The sequence below is a fragment of the Coffea arabica genome, chromosome 5c (genome assembly GCF_036785885.1).
Source record: "Coffea arabica cultivar ET-39 chromosome 5c, Coffea Arabica ET-39 HiFi, whole genome shotgun sequence".
Taxonomy (NCBI): Eukaryota; Viridiplantae; Streptophyta; class Magnoliopsida; order Gentianales; family Rubiaceae; genus Coffea; species Coffea arabica.
Window position 1 is genome coordinate 15856671 of NC_092319.1, and position 19191 is coordinate 15875861.

Here is a 19191-nt window from a genome sequence, read left to right on the forward strand (position 1 = left end):
GTATTGGGAATTTTAGTGCCATATATTGATAACTGTTCTGATTCAGCATTCTAAAATCCATACTTCATATTTTAAAAATTGCTTTTACCTAAGCGGAATCAATTTGGAAAATGTTCATGTAATCCATCCATATGTGATTTATGTGATTCTCAAGAACCCAATTTGGGAAGGCCACAAAATAGATAAGTCTAAAAAAATGGGATAACTTCATGTACACACCAATAAACAAACATATATATCAAAAGAAATTAAACCACAACATATATATATATATATATATATATATTACAAGTGAGAAGTTTGAATTTAGGAACTCCTATTTACAATCATTTCTACTTTATCACCCAACCCAATCCTTCCTCAAAGTACAAAAATATAAAATGTCCACAAATCAAAATCGAAATTGGCAAAATTGAATGCTTATTTCACTAAGTATTATTGTTTTTATTTGAAATTAAGGGGCTGTTTGTTAACCTTTGTGTATTTATAGTTGTACTTTTGACAAAAATATGAAGAATACTCCTATTTATTTTTCTTTAAGGAAATAGAACATTTCTACTTCAAAAACCACGTGATTTAGTACTGAAAATTTTTTCTTGCAAGATATGTATGCAATTGAAAATTTGGAGGTGGGAATTATTTGGTTAATCATCTATGCCTGATATGTTAAACCCATGTGGAAACGCTCTTCTATTATTATTATTTTTAATAAAATGGATGTTGTAATTGCTCACTTATTTGATGTTGAGAGCACTTAATGCATAACTTCTTGAACCGCTCCCAATAATCATAAAGCAACTCTTCTGGATGCTGTTTGATACTGCATATCTCCTTTCTTAGACTTGCAACTCGAGACGCATGAAAGTATTTGTCTAAGAATTTTTTTTTCAACTAGTCCCAAGTGGTGATGCTACTTGATGGTAGGTAGTACAGCCAGTCTTTCGCGAAATCCTTCAAAGAGAAAGGGAATGCCCTCATTTTTATCTGTTCTTCTGTAATTTCTGGCGGTTTCATGCTGTTGCAAACAACATCAAACTCTTGCAAATGCTTATACGGCTCCTCACCTGATAAACCATGAAAAGATGGCAAGAGATGAATTAGACCGAATTTTAATTCAAATGGAGTGTTATCATTTAAATGCGAAAAAGTAATGCATAAGGGTTGCTGATTTAAATCAGGAGTAGCCAACTCTCTCAATGTTTGTGCATTAGCCATAGTGACTTCTTCTTGCTCCGAGTCACCCGAAGTATCACTAAGCGAATCTGTTGGTTCAATTTCTGGCTCAAATCTCTGAGATGCAGCACTAGATTGCTCCTCTCTAAGCTGTCTGGTCTCTTTCCGTGTTCTACGCGTAGTCTTCTTTACCTCGAGGTTGAAAATTAATTCATCTGTAAGAGAATACCGAGGCATACACTCGAAAAGTACCAGAAAATTAGAGCAAAAATAAACTTAAAAAGAAACAAATAACTAACACCAGTCCCTGGTAACGGCGCCAAAAATTGACAGGTTGTTGAAACCAACCTGTGCAATAATAAATACCTGCTTAACCGAAAGATAATTTCTGTAGGTAGTGATAAGTAGGGTCGAATCCACAGGGACTGGAGATATTTGTCTCTTTTGGAGTTCAAACAAACAATGGAAGGTTTTTATAGCAATGGCAATAATTAAACAGTACGAATAAAATCGAATAGCTCACTAAAAATTAAATGACAATGTACTGAAATCAGATTAATGATAACTAAAGGTCTAGCCAAGAAATAACTTCAGTAATGGTTCACCTAATTAATCATCGAGGTAAAGGCAATTCCAATTATTTACTAATAAATAGGTTATAACTGTCAAACAAACGATGGCAGTCAACCCCTCCTTTTGTGTCGGTTGTGACGCCCCCACTTCTCCCTAAGGCGAACCAAAGGGTATCCGCGGGACGCCTGTCTATCTCTCGCCAGGACTCAAGCAATTTCCATTCAAGCTTATAACGATACTAGAAGTTGATAACCAGAAAATATACATACAAATAGTACGGAAGCGTTCAAGCTTAATGATTTTAACAATCACCCAAACCTTACATCGGGTTTCCATAATACAGCCCAAAATATACAACAACCAAAAGTCTAGATAAAAGAGTTGGAACCCTATTACATGAGTACACAAAAGAGAAATTCCTCCGAACCTCATTTCAAGCCCAAAGCTGTTAAGGAAAACAAATCTATAGGGTAATCAAAACGCTCATGAGGCCAAAAACACACATGCAAGCACATTGTTCAAGTAGCAATCCCAATTCAACAAGTAAAGCAACAATATTGTAATAAATGACAATTCGAGCGAAAAGTAAGCAGAAACAATTCAAGGATATCGGAGCTCTCAAGAGCTAATTTCCACTTGCTTTGCCACTGTCATTCGTATACCTTCCCGCGATGACACTCCGTCAACCGGGTCGGTATTTCCATTTCGTAGATCACCACTTACTTCCATCCATCCACCGCACATACCCCCACCGGGTCCGAACGTCATTTTTAAGGCGATACTTCAACGAGTATGCCAAGCAAGATCTCTCCACTAGATCAAACTTATCAGGTAATTCTCATGACTCGCCAAGGTTCCCGACCAAACCCATACTAACTTGAGTCCAAGGTTTGCCTATGAGTTTGGGCGTCCCCCAGTTAACATTTATAAGTCGAGTAGATTCACTCCAGCGACGTATGCAGCCATAGCATACCATTGCATTTCATTCATTCATTCAATACTTTTCAGTCATTCATTTAAAATAAGAACGAGTGCGGTAAAGTACACACTCGCCTTCATTTTTTTTAAATCTCCAAATAATTACAATAATTAGGCAGGTATCAAGTATTCATACACTTGACACTCACCAAGTAACAAGAGTAAGTAGATTCAATTGAAGTTCAAGCGTCCACCGTGGGGTCCTCTTGAAGGTCCTCGTGTGCGCCTGAGCAAATAATAGTGAATTATCAAGGAAGATCATGCACGAGTACAATCTAGGGAAAATTTCATGATAATAAACCTCAATTACTCGTTAATCGAGATTCAAGTGGAGTTTCTTAAAGTATAAGAGTAATCGAGTCTTTTGTCTTGGAAATCAAGCATAAACGTTCAAGTACTATCGAAGGAATAAGGAGTACTCGAAAACTCCGTTTCCTTGAAATTCGAAAAATTTCAGTTTTGATATGATACATTAGAAAAATCGTATCTCACGTTTCACATGTCGAAAATTGGAAAACTTGGTACCGTTGGAAATCTCTTCCAAGGTACTAAAAGTTTATAGAATACACTTTTCTAAGATTCCAAATGAAAAACATTCAAAAATGAGCTCAAAGTCGTTGTTTTGGTTCATAAGGCAGATTTAAGTTGGTTTTTGGCCAACTTTGAAAATTGAGAAAAATTTACTTGATTGGAACTAACCTTTGAAATTTGGAACTCTATTAGAGTGCAATCTAAGTTTACAACAAAACAAACGGAACGAGAAACGGAGTTTTGAGTACTAAGATATGGCAACTCAAAGTTACCAAAATTCCCTTGTGAAACAAGGGTTTTCCAAACTCGAGTCATGGACTTTGGAAATTTATTTGAGTAGCGAAATGGACTCGGATTGGTACCAAATTTGGTAATATAATACTCCTATATAAAGGGTATCCCTCTATCAAATTTCATGGAAAAATACCTTCGGGAAGGTAGTCAACCAAACAACCAAAGTTTCGAAAAATCCTAAGGCAGAACTGCCTTGAGCTTTTTGTTTCCATTCCAAACATTTGACCAAGGAAAATCCTTCAAACATGGTTCATTTGTGTAGAAAAAGCCTAAGGAACATTCATGGTACATTTGGTAAGCGTTTTAACCCCAAGAAATTCAATTGGTAAGTCCACACCAAGTCTAGCATCAATTCTGTCCAAAATTTAGGATTTTCAAGAACAGGGCATGTTTCGTATTTTGATCACAAATCACTCAATTCAACTCGGAATTGAGCATAGTTGGTGGCGTTGGAAAATAAATTCATAAAAATATAATTTCACAGAAGAAATTATTTTGAAATTCAGCACACAACTAACTCAAATTCGAGCCTCAAGTTGTAGATTCTGAACTTCGTTCCAGGAAAACAGAGAAACAGGACAGTCATCTTTAAACGGTTGGTACGGAATACTCGAGTAGAATTAGGAGTTGTATTTTACACCGTTGGAAATATGGAAATATCTAGTTTCAAATGCCACTGACAGTACTTGATTTCAACATCGGAGCACAAAGTTATGGCCGAAACAAGAAGGCTGTCTGAGTATTACGGGAAAATTTTTCCAGGTTTGCTAGCTTTGTGAGATTAATCCATTTGACCAACCAAACCTCAATATTTTTCGATGAAACTTTATACACCATCCATACAACATATAAAAATCATATACAAGTCATTAAAACCTCAAAATTCCACAAAAATAGGCATGATCATAACAGGGGCAGAATTGGAAACTTTACATCCATGCACACCTTGAAGTTTATACTAGCTATGCACCATTAATCTACTAATTTGAGCACTAAACCAACATTAAATCCATCATCAATCATCACATCAGCCATCAATCCAAGAGTGGGAGTTCATAGAGCCCACATTCAAAATTTTCCAACAATAACAAGCCACCCACATGAATATCTAAGCTCATAAGTGTAAATCAACTTCCATAGGCTAAGAATTTGAGGATTGATCGCCACTTACTTGTATTGGTGAACAAGACAGAATTTTCAGCCCCTCCTTGCTTCAAAATGAATCGTGAAAAGCTCCCCCTTTTTAGCTAGATACAATCCCCAAGTGTTCAACTAGGTGTAATTCAATTTTGGTTTGATTTGATTGAGATTTGGTGCATGAATTTGGAGTAGCAAGTGATGGAGCAAGGCTGGTTCTTCTTTCCCTTGCTGTTCAGTTGTGTTGAGGTCTGAAATGGAGAGCGTTTGCTGATGGTGAGGCTTCCGTGAGAAGCTTAGCAATTGTGGGTTTCAAGTGTACAAAAGTCAACTCTCCAATAGTGCGCGTACGCGCGCATTTTGTGCTCGATTCCTCTCGAGTTTATTTCAGTAGTGCACTAAACCTCCAATATACTTATAATCATATTAATATTATTTACTCTTAATTGTCCCAAAATAAGAGTCTAAAGTCCCTCAATTAAATCATGCGTGTAAAACCGCGTATCTCCAAATTAAGCGCGATAAAGCGAAACTTTCAAGAATTTCTTATAACGATGGTACTAATAACTATTATTTGAGTATTTAAACATAAAATACCTATCTTAAGTCCATTATACAAGTCTCCAATTTTCCCAACTTATGGTATTTCCAAACCAGCTAAAATCCCAAATTGCGTATTCACTATTTTCACTTAATGAGTTTCCAAAAATTAAATTTTTAACCGAGTCACTTTAAAATATAACGAAACTATAAATCCATGTAATTAGGTCTAAAGAGATTAGAAAATAATAATCAGAGTAAATGGGCAATTAAATATTTAAATAAACTCGAAATAAATTTTAAAATAATAAAAATTTTGTGAGACATCACATCGGTGATTAAGGTACGCCCGTTAATCACTGCTCTAATTGAGAAATAATCCTAAGTATGCCCGTAAGATTTAATTCCCCAATTGCCTTACGTGTTAGAGGAGCCCTATTCTAACCAAATAACGCATTACCGAGGTTATTTTAGATTAGCCCGCATATTCCCCTGACACAAACCCAATCATGTCAATTGTCACTATTTTAGAGCAATTAAGCAATTATGGATTTAATGCCCTAATTGACAAAAGGTTACTAAATCAATTCACTATCCATATCCAAGATAATCAATTAATTAAACAACCATAAGCACTGCAAGCGAAGAATATGCAAATACCAATAAATAAGAGGAAAAGGTAAAATTAATTTGATCTCACAATTTTTAGACGAACTAAAGCCTCTGTTGCTTCTTAATTAGAAAAAAGGATTTAGTTCATCCCTGATGAGGAACACCCACACAAAGTTAATGAAACAGATGCGGCCATTGTTTTCAATTTGTTTGAATAAAAGAAAAAACAGCCAGATTCCAGAGATTGACTAATTGCCTTCTACTTGTCCTGACATACAAAGGAAAAGCTACTCAATGCCAAAAGGAAAGGTCAAAAAACTAAACTAAAAGTGACCCAATTGTCTGCTATCTATTTCCTATCTACTCTCTGCTCCTTGTACGGTGCGGCTCTCTAGAGGAGAAAATGAAGATTCCTAGTCTTGTTCCATCTCCTCTCTCTTCGGCAATTTCCAAAAGAGGAAAAGTCCCAATCTTTCAAAAGTGTCCTTGGATCCTTGGAGTAAGGAGGTAGAGTCGAATTATGCTCCCCTCGTTGACTGCTGCTAATACTATTCCCTAATAGTCGTCAAATCAGTATCTTTTTATGATATTAGTGTTTCGCTCTCTGTAATAAATACAAATTTCTAAAATGAGTAGAATTTGACAATTAATTCACATCGAGTAAAGCAATAGGAGAAATTAATTATAAAATAAATGATAAAATTGCAATCTATCATCGGGTTTAATAACTATGGTTTCAATCTAATCATAGATTCAAAGAATTAATAGTTTAATCAAATCCTATTTAATACAATTATTTAAAGAAATCCATAGTTGTTTAATTCCATTTGAAGGGAATCTTCTTCAACATAGGTTCTAAAACAAAAGAAGTAGGGTCATTTTGTGAAGCATTTGGTATAAAAAGAATTAAATCACCATCAGCATATAAAAAGAAAAATAAAAAAGATAAAAAATTCAAAAAAATTCAAAAAATCTGATAAAAATGAAAATGATAAAAAGAAAAGTAAAAAATATTTTAAAAGAAAAATTGTTTGTCATTAATGTGGAAAAGTAGGATATAAAGCAAATAAATATAAATTAAAAGAAAAAATAAATGAAATTTGTGCAGAAGAAGAAGAAATAAAAAATAAATTAATAAATGAAAAAAAATAAAGTACAGAAGATGATTATTACAATGATATAAGTAGTTCAGAAAATGAAGAAGATTGCAACTGTTCAAGTAATCCAAAATATATAAATGTAATTACAAATCCAAAGTACATAAATGTAATAACCAAGAAGGAAGATAAAGAATTCTTATTAGACATAATAGAAAAAATTGATGATCCTTTAGCTAAAAAAGAATATTTAGAAAGATTAAAAAGTTTAATCATACAAGAAGACAAGATACCAAAAATAATTGAACCATTTAGTATTTCAAAATTAATAGACAAATATCCTAATATAAATAGTATGAAAAAAGAAACTACTAAAGATCTTCAAATAGAAATTAATAGTCTAAGATTCAAGTAAAACAATTACAACAAGAAATTATAGAATTAAAAACTAAAGGCTTGGAGATAGAAGCCAAAATAACATTAATGGAAAATCAACCTTCTACTTCAAAAATATTAAAAACAGAAGAAATAATTATTTCAGGAGACCCACAAAATGAGAAACAATATTTAAATATAATAGAAAAAATAACATTTCAAAAGTGGTATGCTTTAGTCACCATAACAGTAGAAGATTTTAAATAAACATGTGTAACTTTATTAGATAGTAGAGCAGATTCAAACTGTATAAAAGAAGGAATAATTCCTACTAAATATTGTGATAGAACAAATGAAACTTTAATGGTAGCAAATGGAGAAAATTTACAAGTAAAATATAAATTCACAAAAGGATCAATATGTAATGATAATTATTGTATTAGACATAATTTTTTAATTGTAAAAAATATAAGCAATGATATAATATTAGGAACACCTTTTCTAATTCAAATATAGCCATTTTCAGTAGGATATGAAGCAGTCTCTACTAATATATTGGGAAAAACTATTATTTTTAAATTTCTAACCCCAATAAGACAAAGAGAATTACAAATATTACAATCATCCTCTATTTATAAAACAATAAATACTATTACTAAAGTTAAACAACATATAAATTACATAAAGGAAGAAAAAACTTATTTAAAAATTAAAGAACAATTAGAAGAAATAAAAATACAGAAAAAAATTGTAGAATTAGAAGAATTAATTAAAAAGGAAGTTCGTGCAGATATTCCGAATGCTTTTTGGGATAGAAAACAACATGTAATAAGATTACCTTATGAAAAGGATTTCAATGAAAAAAATATTCCAACAAAAGCTAGACCAATACAAATGAATACTGAATTATTAGAATTCTGTAAAAAAAAGAAATAAAAACATTAATGGATAAAGGATTAATAACCCCTTCAAAATCACCTTGGAGTTGTGCAGCTTTTTATGTTATGAATCAAGCTGAAAAAGAAAGAGGAGTTCCAAGATTAGTTATTAATTATAAACCATTAAATAAAGTTTTACAATGGATTAGATATCCAATTCCAAATAAAAAGGATTTATTAAATAGGTCATATAATGCAAAAATATTTTCAAAATTCGATTTAAAATCAGGATATTGGCAAATAATAATAGCTCCTGAAGATAGATATAAGACAACATTTACAACCCCCTTTGGTCATTATGAATGGAAAGTAATGCCATTTGGATTAAAAAATACACCTTCAGAATTTCAAAATATAATGAATGATATATTAAACCCTTATAGTTCATTTAGTATAGTTTACATTGATGATGTATTAATATTTTCAGAATCATTAGAACAACATTTTAAACATCTAAATATATTCTTAAAGATAATTAAGAAAAATGGATTAGTTGTATCAGCATCTAAAATGAAATTATTTCAAACTAAAATAAGATTTTTAGCACATGACATAGATAAAGGAACAATAAAACCAATAAATAGAGCTTTAGAATTTGCAAATAAATTTCCAGATGAAATAAAAGAGAAATCAATTGCAAAGATTTTTAAGATATTTAAATTATATTGCAGATTTCTTTCCTAAATTAAGACAAGAATGTTCCATCTTATTTAATAGACTAAAGAAAAATCCAAAACCATGGTCAGAAGAACATACTCAAAAGGTCAGATATCTGAAGACGAAAATTGATTCATTACCATGTTTATGTCTTTCTCATCTTAAAGCTTTTATGATAGTAGAAACAGATGCATCAGAATTAGGATATGGATGAATATTAAAACAAAGAATAGAAGATTTGAAAGAAGAATTAGTTAGATTTCATTCAGGAACATGGTCTGATCCACAAAAGAATTATTCTACTATTAAAAAAGAAATTTTATCTACAGTATTATGCATATCTACTATTAAAAAAGAAATTTTATCTATAGTATTATTCAAAACGGCTTTAACAGTTAAAACTCATGAAGAAACAATTTCTATTCAAGAAGAATATCAATCTATTCCATTACTGAATCATAATACAATTCAAAAGTATCTTAGTAAAGGATTTAGATATATTCATATAGGTTTAATTCAAGTTGCTGAAAAACCCTTATTCCATCTGGGAGTAGATGCTCCTATATATTTAGTCTTAAGAGATACAAGACTCAAAAGATATAAAATTTCACTTTTATCTATGATTCAAACAAATGTATGTAATGGACCTATTTATTTTAACTGTGCTCCGAATTTTTCAATAGATTTAACTGATCCACATATTTTGAATTCAATAATATTAGATATTCATTTACAAGGAGATGAATTTGAAAAACATACAAAGAATTTTGCTGTAATCTACAGAATGTATTATAGACCATGGTTTTCACAATTAAATCCAAAATTCATCATGACTCCAACTTTAAAAGAAGAAACAACATTATTACAAGTAGATGCAGACAGACCCACTACTTACACTCCAAAAAGATTAAAATGGAATGAAATTACTATACCTAGTGAATTTATAATACAAAATCCTCAAGTATCAAGAAATATAGAACAAACAAATTTCGAAGATATTATAAAAGAACCTGATGGAAAAGTTTTACTAAGATTTTCTTCGTTTAGAGAAAGACCTTCAATTTCAAGTCATTCATAAATATCAGCTAGAAGATCTAGTTATGAATCAATTGATACAAATTTTACTCCAGAAAATTCTTCAACATTTAAGTTTAAAACTCCGGTTCCAGAAGTAATTAATCAAAATCAATCAGAATATTCTTCAACACATTCTCAAATGAAAATGGAAATAAATGTAATAACTAGAGAATATAAAATAAATCATAAGTATTGACAAGAAGATTTTGATGATAAAGAAAATACAGAAAAAAGAATTTGATTTTTTCAATTATCTTCTGAATGTAAAGAAAAATTAATATTAGAATGGAAGAAAGAATTAGAAATTAGAAAATTTGATTTTCCTTTCTTTACTTGGTTATCATTCTATATTTCAAAATTAGGAATAAATGATGTGTACAATACTCCACAAATAAATGTTCAAACTAATTTATATAAAAAATAAAAATTAAAGGACGATCAAATAATAACATCAATTCATCCTCCATTGCAAGAAATAAAAATTAATATAGGACAAGGAGATATAATTGCATCCCCTTTTAAAAAAGGTAGAGAGGTTGAATCAAGTAGTAGTAGTAATAATGTAAATTTAGAAGATGTTAAAAAATTATATCATCAAAATAATTATACAAATCAAATTCTTCACACTATATCGCAACATATAGAAGTAATAAATACTAAGTTTGATAGTCTTCAAAAACCGGTTACTAGATTTTTAATGATATTTCAGCACCACATTTCCAGCCAAGAAGTTTGACTAGAGAAAGAGAACAAGAGTTAGTTCAAAGTGTAAATACTCAAAAAATAAATAATACAGGTAACATATTAAATAAAATATCTCAAACATTGCAAAGTTTAACAACAGAAGCTCAAACTCAAACCCCTAGAATAAACACATTAGATAATAGGGTTAAATACCAAAAACCCCCCTGTGGTTTGCCTAATGTTCACTTTACCTCCCTATGGTTTGGAAACCTACAATTTGACTCCCTGTCGTTTTAACTAAAGTGTATTTAACGGAATTTCTGTTAGATTTTCACTTTAGGTGAAACGACAAGGAGTTAAATTGTATATTTTCAAACCATAGGGAGGTAAAGTGTACATTTGACAAACCACAGGGGGGTTTTTGGTACTTAACCCAAAACCCTTATAGAGGGGCAATTTTGATATTTTCCTTTCAAACGTTAGTTTTGATGTTTTCCGTTAGACTTTTACTTTAGTTGAAATGACAGGGAGTCAAATTGTAGGTTTCCAAACCATAGGAAGGTAAAGTGAACATTAGGCAAACCACAGGGGGGTTTTTGGTATTTAACCCTAGATAATATAGTAAATGAAGAAATGTCATCAGAAGAATCAAGTTATTTAGAAAATAAAGAAGAAGTAATTTTATCTATGGAAAATCAATTTAAAGAAGATGAAGATAATCAAATAAATAAAATAAGAAGAAAAAAACTTTTAAAAATAATAAAAAAGATTGGCAAATGATAAGTGCTAGAAATTATTATCCAAGACCTAGTCCTCCAGATATTCAATATGAAGAAAAATCAAAATTCCACACTACTAAATATGATGGAAACTCAATATATGAATGGAATATAAATGAAAGAGCAGAATATGAAGTATTAAATACTTTACAAGAAATGGGAAAGGCTAGATTAGCATATAAGATTAAAAATATTCAAGAAAGAAATATTGCAACATTATTAGTATCAGGATTTACAGGACAATTAAAAAATTGATGGAGAACTTCTTGAAATCTGGTTAAAGTAATGTGTTGAGTAAATGGTTTAGTAAAGATGGAACATTCTTGTCTTAATTTAGGAAAGAAATCTGCAATATAATTTAAACATCTTAAAAATCTTTGCAATTGATTTTTCTCTTTTATTTCATCTGAAAATTTATTTGCAAATTCTAAAGCTCTATTTATTGGTTTTATTGTTCCTTTATCTATGATATATATAATACTATAGATAAAATTTCTTTTTTAATAGTAGAATAATTCTTTTGTGGATCAGACTATGTTCCTGAATGAAATCTAACTAATTCTTTTTTCAAATCTTCTATTTTTTGTTTTAATATTCCTCCGTATCCTAATTCTGATGCATCTGTTTCTACTATCATAAAACTTCACTTTTATCTATGATTCAAACAAATATATGTAATGGACCTATTCATTTTAACTGTGCTCCGAATTTTTCAATAAATTTAACTGATTCACATATTTTGAATCCAGTAATATTAGATATTCATTTACAAGGAGATGAATTTGAAAAACATACAAAGAATTTTGCTATAATCTACAGAATGTATTATAGACCATTGTCTTCACAATTGAATTCAAAATTCATCATGACTCCAACTTTAAAAGAAAAAATAACATTATTACAAGTAGATGCAGACAAACCCACTACTTACACTCCAAAAAGATTAAAATAGAATGAAATTACTATACCTAGTGAATTTATAATACAAAATCTTCAAGTACCAAGAAATGTAGAACAAACAAATCTCGAAGATATTATAGAAGAATCTAATGGAAAAGTTTTACTAAGATTTTCTTCGTTTAGAGAAAGACCTTCAATTTCAAGTCATTCATGGATACTAGCTAGAAGATCTAGTTATGAATCAATTGATACAAATTTTACTCCAAAAAATTCTTCAACATTTAAGTTTAAAACCCCGGTTCCAGAAGTAATTAATCAAAATTAATCACAATATTCTCCAACACATTCTCAAATGAAAATGGAAATAAATGTAATAACTAGAGTATATAAAATAAATCATAAGTATTTACAAGAAGATTTCGATGATAAAGAAAATACAGAAAATAGAATTTGGTTTTTTCAATTATCTTCTAAATGTAAAGAAAAATTAATATTAGAATGGAAGAAAGAATTAAAAAGTTTAATTATACAAGAAGACAGGATACCAAAAATAATTGAACCATTTAGTATTTCAAAATTAATAAACAAATATCCTAATATAAATAGTATGAAAAAAGAAACTACTAAAGATCTTCTTCTGAGATAGTTCAATCTGAATTATTTACAGGCATATGATATTCATGACTTTGTACAATATTAGCTTGTTTTGAATTAGATCCTATCTTTAATTGTCTAAGAAATGCTGCCATGTTTAATATCCTATTTAATTTTTTATGTTATTTGGAACAACCGAACCTAGGCGTAGAATATCCTACTTTGGACTTACTAACCGACTTACAAAGCTTCAAAGTCTTACCAAAGCTTAAGATAAAATTTTAAATGAAATATTTAAACATGAAGGCATAAATTAGAAATTTAGTATAGAAATAATTCAAACTAACAATAACTATGGTCTGGCTCTGATACCAGAACAACCCAGGCATATAAAAATGAGAGATATATAAAAAGTATATAATAAAACTTACAGATAATCAGAGTAACCTTTGAAACGGAAGCTTTTAATTTCAGAGCCCTTGAAATGAAATCAAACTTCTAATCTTTATTGAACTTGTTGAATAGGAGTGCATACAGAGAAATATAAAAACTGAGAAAGAAGAGGTTTACAGAGAGGTTCTTAGGATTGCTCAAAAAACTCGATGCCTTTACAACTGATTTTGAGTTCTATTTATAGAGACTTCTATTTTTTAATTTAATCTTCATTTGATTGCCGACACTTTCATTTGAATTTCATTTGCTTTTCTGCCGACACCCTATCATCTTTGGATTGGTTCTTTTTGAGATTCTTATCCTTGAAATCTTATCTTTGAAATCTGGCCGACAACTTTATCAAAAGTCTGTCGAGTCTTGGGCACAAGGACCACCAAAAGGATCAAAAGTAGATTCCGATGATGACCCAGCTGATTCATCTTTTTTGTCTTGATTCTGCAAATAATTCAAATATTCTTTAAGCATCTCCGGATTTTGCATCATCTTCTTCATTAGAAAATCATTTGCAATTGTTTCTGATACTGAGCTGCTCGATTTTTCTTTTTCTTTCTTCCGTGGAGTTGTAGGGGTATTAACTCCTCTCGGAATTTGCTGATTTGGATTTGTCCATTTGAGTTTTTCTCCCGTCTCTAGAAATCTTAAAACATTCTTTTGATCACAGAACTCTTGATTGAATCCTATCTACCATTTAATCTTGAATTCTCTAACTAATGACATTGGAAGTGGTTTTTCTAATTCTTGATGAACTTTGAAACTCCAGCAAAAAATCCATGGTACTTTGAACTTCATGTGGAATAAAATTGGCCTTGTATATTCTTCCCCCTTTGCTTTTTTGTGATAGGTCTGAAATCCCGTTAAAACATTGGGAGGTAGAATTTCTTTTTGAGAGCCAAACCATTGCCACCAATGATTGAACCAAATTGGAAATTCTCTGTTGCAACTTTCTTTGAATGTAAAAAATCATGAATGATTGAAAGGTCTATACAAAAAAGCATCATACTATGCCATTTTGTAATCTTGATACGTGAATCCATCTGGAATAAATCTTACTGAGAAAGATTTCTTTGAATAAAGAGAAGTCCATTCATTGGGAGAACAAACTTTCTTTATGATGCATTTTGCATTTTGAATGGCTAATTATTTGTGGGTTCTTTTTATCTAGAATAGGGAAAATTTCCACAGATTGAGTATCTGTGAGAATTAATTCATAATAATCTAAATTTTTGGATGGATTATCTAGTTGCCAGAAACATTTTGAGGGAAAAAGTCTTTGAGTAAAGGAATTGAGAGTATTATAAAGAGTAAAGGAATCTAAGTAGGGGTTTGTTGCTCCCAATAAGTGATGGGATTCATTACGCTTCACGTTTCTATTTGACCTCAAGTACCAACCATTCCGTTCTTCAAGGAAGGAGACAATGGTGGCAAGAGTGTTCGATACTCACCATCGCCTCATGATATACATGATGGCACATAACGTGATCTCAAAGAAAAGTGGTAACGGGGAGGTCCGGAAAAGTAATGTTTACTTTTTGGACTACATGTTTTACAATCGAATATCCTCCTACTCTCATGTCCCGCTACTGAACATCATCATCAACTATTTAAGGTCAACAGTAAGACGGGCACCACTTCTTTCAAACTTGCCTTCCCCCTTCTCCTGCCTTTAGTATTCGAGTAGGTAGGAGTTAATTTGAAAGGAGTAACTCAGTTAGCTGTCCGCTCTAGCACAGAGATATCAGTTTCTTCACTTTGTGCCATGGGAATTGCTATGGAACATCTTCCTCCGTTTGCTCAAGAGCGACGACAGACATGGGCACAATGAAACTGGACCCTCCAGGCTGTTCCACTTCCTCCCCCACCTCAATCCAATTGGCAAAGGCTTTTTAGTCGTTTGGATACAATTAAATATCAATTGGGGTCAATGGACATTTGCATATAGTGGATTGAACATCATTTGGGCATACCTCTACTTCAACGAGATGATGAGGCCACAAATGATTGAAGATGCCATCCTCTTGATGCCAAATGCCTTTGGCTTTTGCTTCCATGTTTTTTAATAGTTTTCTTTTCATCTTTTCTTTATATAATGTTTACTTTTGCACTTATCATTTTGCACTTGGGGACTTGTGGCAGTTTTATTTGATTTTGGTCGTTGATTGTTGATAGTTCGTGACTCAAGATTGAGCTGGACTGCAACCATTGAAATGGGGAATAACTTGTTCTTATTTTGCTTTATTTTCTTTTTCTACACATTGAGGACAATGTATATGTTAAGTGTGAGGGAGAGAAATGTCTTAAATAGAAGTTACTTTTGCATTTGAATGTTTAGATGTGTTATTAGAAAATTACCTATATTATGAATTGTTGATGTTTGGATTCACTGGCAGGGAGTTTTTGTCCAATTTAAGGGAAAACTCTGTCAAAATTTTTCCAACCTTTTGTCCAAATTTTCAATTTTACCCCCTGAAACGTTTATATTAACTTCACTTGAGTCCATAATTGCACGAAGTTTAAGTTCCTTTTTGTTTCAAATTCTCCTATATGAGTGAAATGAAGTAAGTAATTTGAAAATTCAATGTTCACTCAAATTGGAAGCAATTATTATGTGATTAGAATTATTGCATGTATGAAAATATATCTTGTAAAATAGAAAAAATTATACCTATAATTTTGCATGATAAATGAAATCTCTTATCTTACTTGGTTTTACGTATAATTGATTTATATAGTTACTAAAGTGTTTTCTTCCTTGTATCTATATTATTGAGGAGATTAAAAAAAACCTCCAATAAATTCTTATACTGAGTAACCAAGAGTTTTCATCTAAAAATATCGACTTTTACGTAAAAAGGTATTTGAATTAAGGAGTAATAGCATGGGCAAAGCATCTAGCGGACACGGTCTTCACCTCGGCCCATCAACTTCCACCGACTGTTCAGGCGACCTTGCAATTGGATCGTTGGGAGGTCCATTCTACCCGGTCCTAGGTCGTTAAGTCATAGTTTCTCTATTGTTCAGGGCCCCGTAGGCTCTTATTCCTCGTAGACTTTGTAGCTCTATTTTCTCTAATAAAGCGGGGGTTGGCAGCCCCACCCGCATTTGGGCTTTGCCAAAAAAAAAGTGAAGTCTCGAGTAACTGGGGATTTTCATCTAAAAATATCGATTTTCACGTCAAAAGACACCTTCACACTTTTGAGAATAAATAATAGAGAAATAAAGTAAATAATTCCCTCTTAAGGTTCATAAAGTTAACAGTTCATTTCAAAGGAAGAATCTCTAAGGTGACTATATCGATTGGTTATTTGTGGAATTAGGTGAGATAGAAAGATTGACTTTGTTATATTGAATTTTGGGTATAATTACCTCTCTCTTACATGATATGATGAGTATTGTGAGTGATATGAATGGTTACATAATGAAGGCATGCCAAACTGAGAAAGATTCAATTTTGAGTTCAGTTAATTCGTTTCGCTTCTTAAATCATTGTTGGATTATTTTTCTTATTGTTTGAGGACAAGCAATGATTTAAATGTGGGGGAATTTGATAAGTATTTATTATATATGGACACTAGTAGATTTTGTGTGTGATTTTTGGTATAAATTAAGATGATTTAAGATATAACTTGCTTCTTAAGTTTCTAAATTTTGTAAGTTTCATTTGAGCAACCTAATGTGCAAAAAAGTGGTTATATTTGTAGGAATTGAGAATACACAAAATGTCGAATCAAGTCAGATACACTTCAACTTCATTAGAGCTTGATTCAACGATACTTTGGAAAGAAAATTGGTTATTCAAGGCAATTATTCTTGGAGCAATGCATGAATTCAACTGAGAACATCTTGTTTTAAACCTTAGCATCGAATTAGAGTAGAAAAGAAGCAAGAAAATGTAGCAAAGAAAAAAACATGTCCTTAAATATGCGAGCTGAGATTGCGTATTTCAAGGTCGCGTATTGAGCCCTATTTTCTTCAACTTACAATATTTTCACATTACTTTTCAGCTCAATTCTAGCGCAGAATTTTGGCTGCACATGCTCAAAAAACCCTAGAGAAGTGGAATGGAAACTTTAGGTCATGTCATTAACCACTTTTGACTCTTTTAATTATATATATATATATATATATATATATATATATATGAAAGAATCATTAGACAAGAGGGAGTTAGTCATTAGGGAGAGTTTTTATCAGATTTAGCTAAAAAACTTAGTGTTAGTCTTTTCTTGTTCTTTCTAGTAAAAAACTTGTAAGAACAATTGGAGATTCATTGTATCACTCATATTGTTGAAGAAATAGAAGATTGGGGAGTTTGTTTACCACCTTGGCTAAGCTTTTTCTATCTTTCTCTTTACTTGTGATTCATTATGTTTGCATGTAATCAAGTTATGCTCTTTATCTTTTATCACATGAGTAGCTAAATTTCTAGATTTAGGGAGTAGATGAAACTTATAGGCATTTGATATGAGTTGAATATGATTTACACTTATTACATCTTGTATTAACTTGTGCATTTATGCATGCTATTACTTATTGTTGTTTGATCACCAATAGCAAGTTATTAGCTGTTATTACTTAATAAAAATTGGTAATAATGATGAAACAACATAAATGGAGCTTAAGGAGTAGACTTATAAGAACAGAGATACATTTAAATGGATTAACTTTGCATTTCATGAAGAAAACAAGTGTAGATCTAGTTATTATTCATGAGAATAGGGAAAACTAATCTAGTCTAGGTCATTTCATCATGAGAGTGAGTTTTGGTAATATTAGAAATAAATCCCTAGTTAAACAAGAGTAGTAACAAGAGGTAAATCTATTTACTTGTATTTTTTGTGCCATAAGTGGACTCTACATCCCTAGACTCAAGTATTTAGTGATGTTTCTCCATTGTTATCTTGCAAGGTAATTAGTTAGGTAACTTAAGCAGTAAGTAATTGCAATTTCTCTTGTTTTTATTGCTAGTTGGTCTAAATAATAGAATAAGCAAGGTCTTAGTACTTGTAAAAATTGCTTCTCGTGGGATCAACCCGATATATGTCATAAACTATTATTTGATCTGTATACTTCCAGTCAAACAGGTACATTTTAGAATTAAACTTGTACTCATATCAAAACCCATCAATCCCCAACAAAGTGATAATCAGTGTAGATTTAATAGTTGGGTCCTAGTTAACTATTGAGATCAAATAGATTAGTAGCAATTATCAATTCAATAATTAATGGATGAAGACATCCTTGTTTAGTGAGTTAACAAGAAATATTGAAGAAAAATGATGGAAAGCCAGAAAGCATAAAGGATATTTGACTGTGAATCTAGGTAGGTGACTCAAGAAAAAAATGGATCCAATGTTGAATTTGGACATTAACTAGTAGAGACGTTCTCACAACTCTAATGATGTATACTTTATCCGAAATGGTTATTAGATTTGGGTTATGTTTTTTTGTGGTGTGGCTTTTGTCCCAATGAAAAAAAAGAATCTAATTTTCATGCGTTAGAAAACACTGAGGGTCATGAGTTTTTCATTGTAGGTTGATTCTTAACACCACACATGATGAGACAGTATTGAAGATAGGAAGAAGTATGGTGATTTTACCTCTTGATTACCTAAATGACTAGAAGTAGATCATAGAGAAAGTAACTACATATGTTTATTTGTCGATTGAATCAATTTGGTGTCATGACTATATTGATTTGGGTATGTACTTCAGTATCATATTATTTGATAGTTGAAGGCAAATACATACCAAAAGAAAATTTTGCCAAGATGGAGATTGTTAGAAAATTTGGTTCAATTG

The 19191-nt window shown here is 31.3% G+C and overlaps 1 non-coding gene across 1 annotated transcript; it reads left to right on the forward strand.

Annotated features, from left to right (window-relative positions):
• Positions 1–736: 736 nt before the first annotated feature.
• Positions 737–843, forward strand: LOC113691217 (small nucleolar RNA R71). Its single transcript, XR_003448627.1, has one exon. It is a non-coding gene; the product is annotated as a small nucleolar RNA R71 (small nucleolar RNA).
• The last annotated feature ends 18348 nt before the right edge of the window (positions 844–19191 follow it).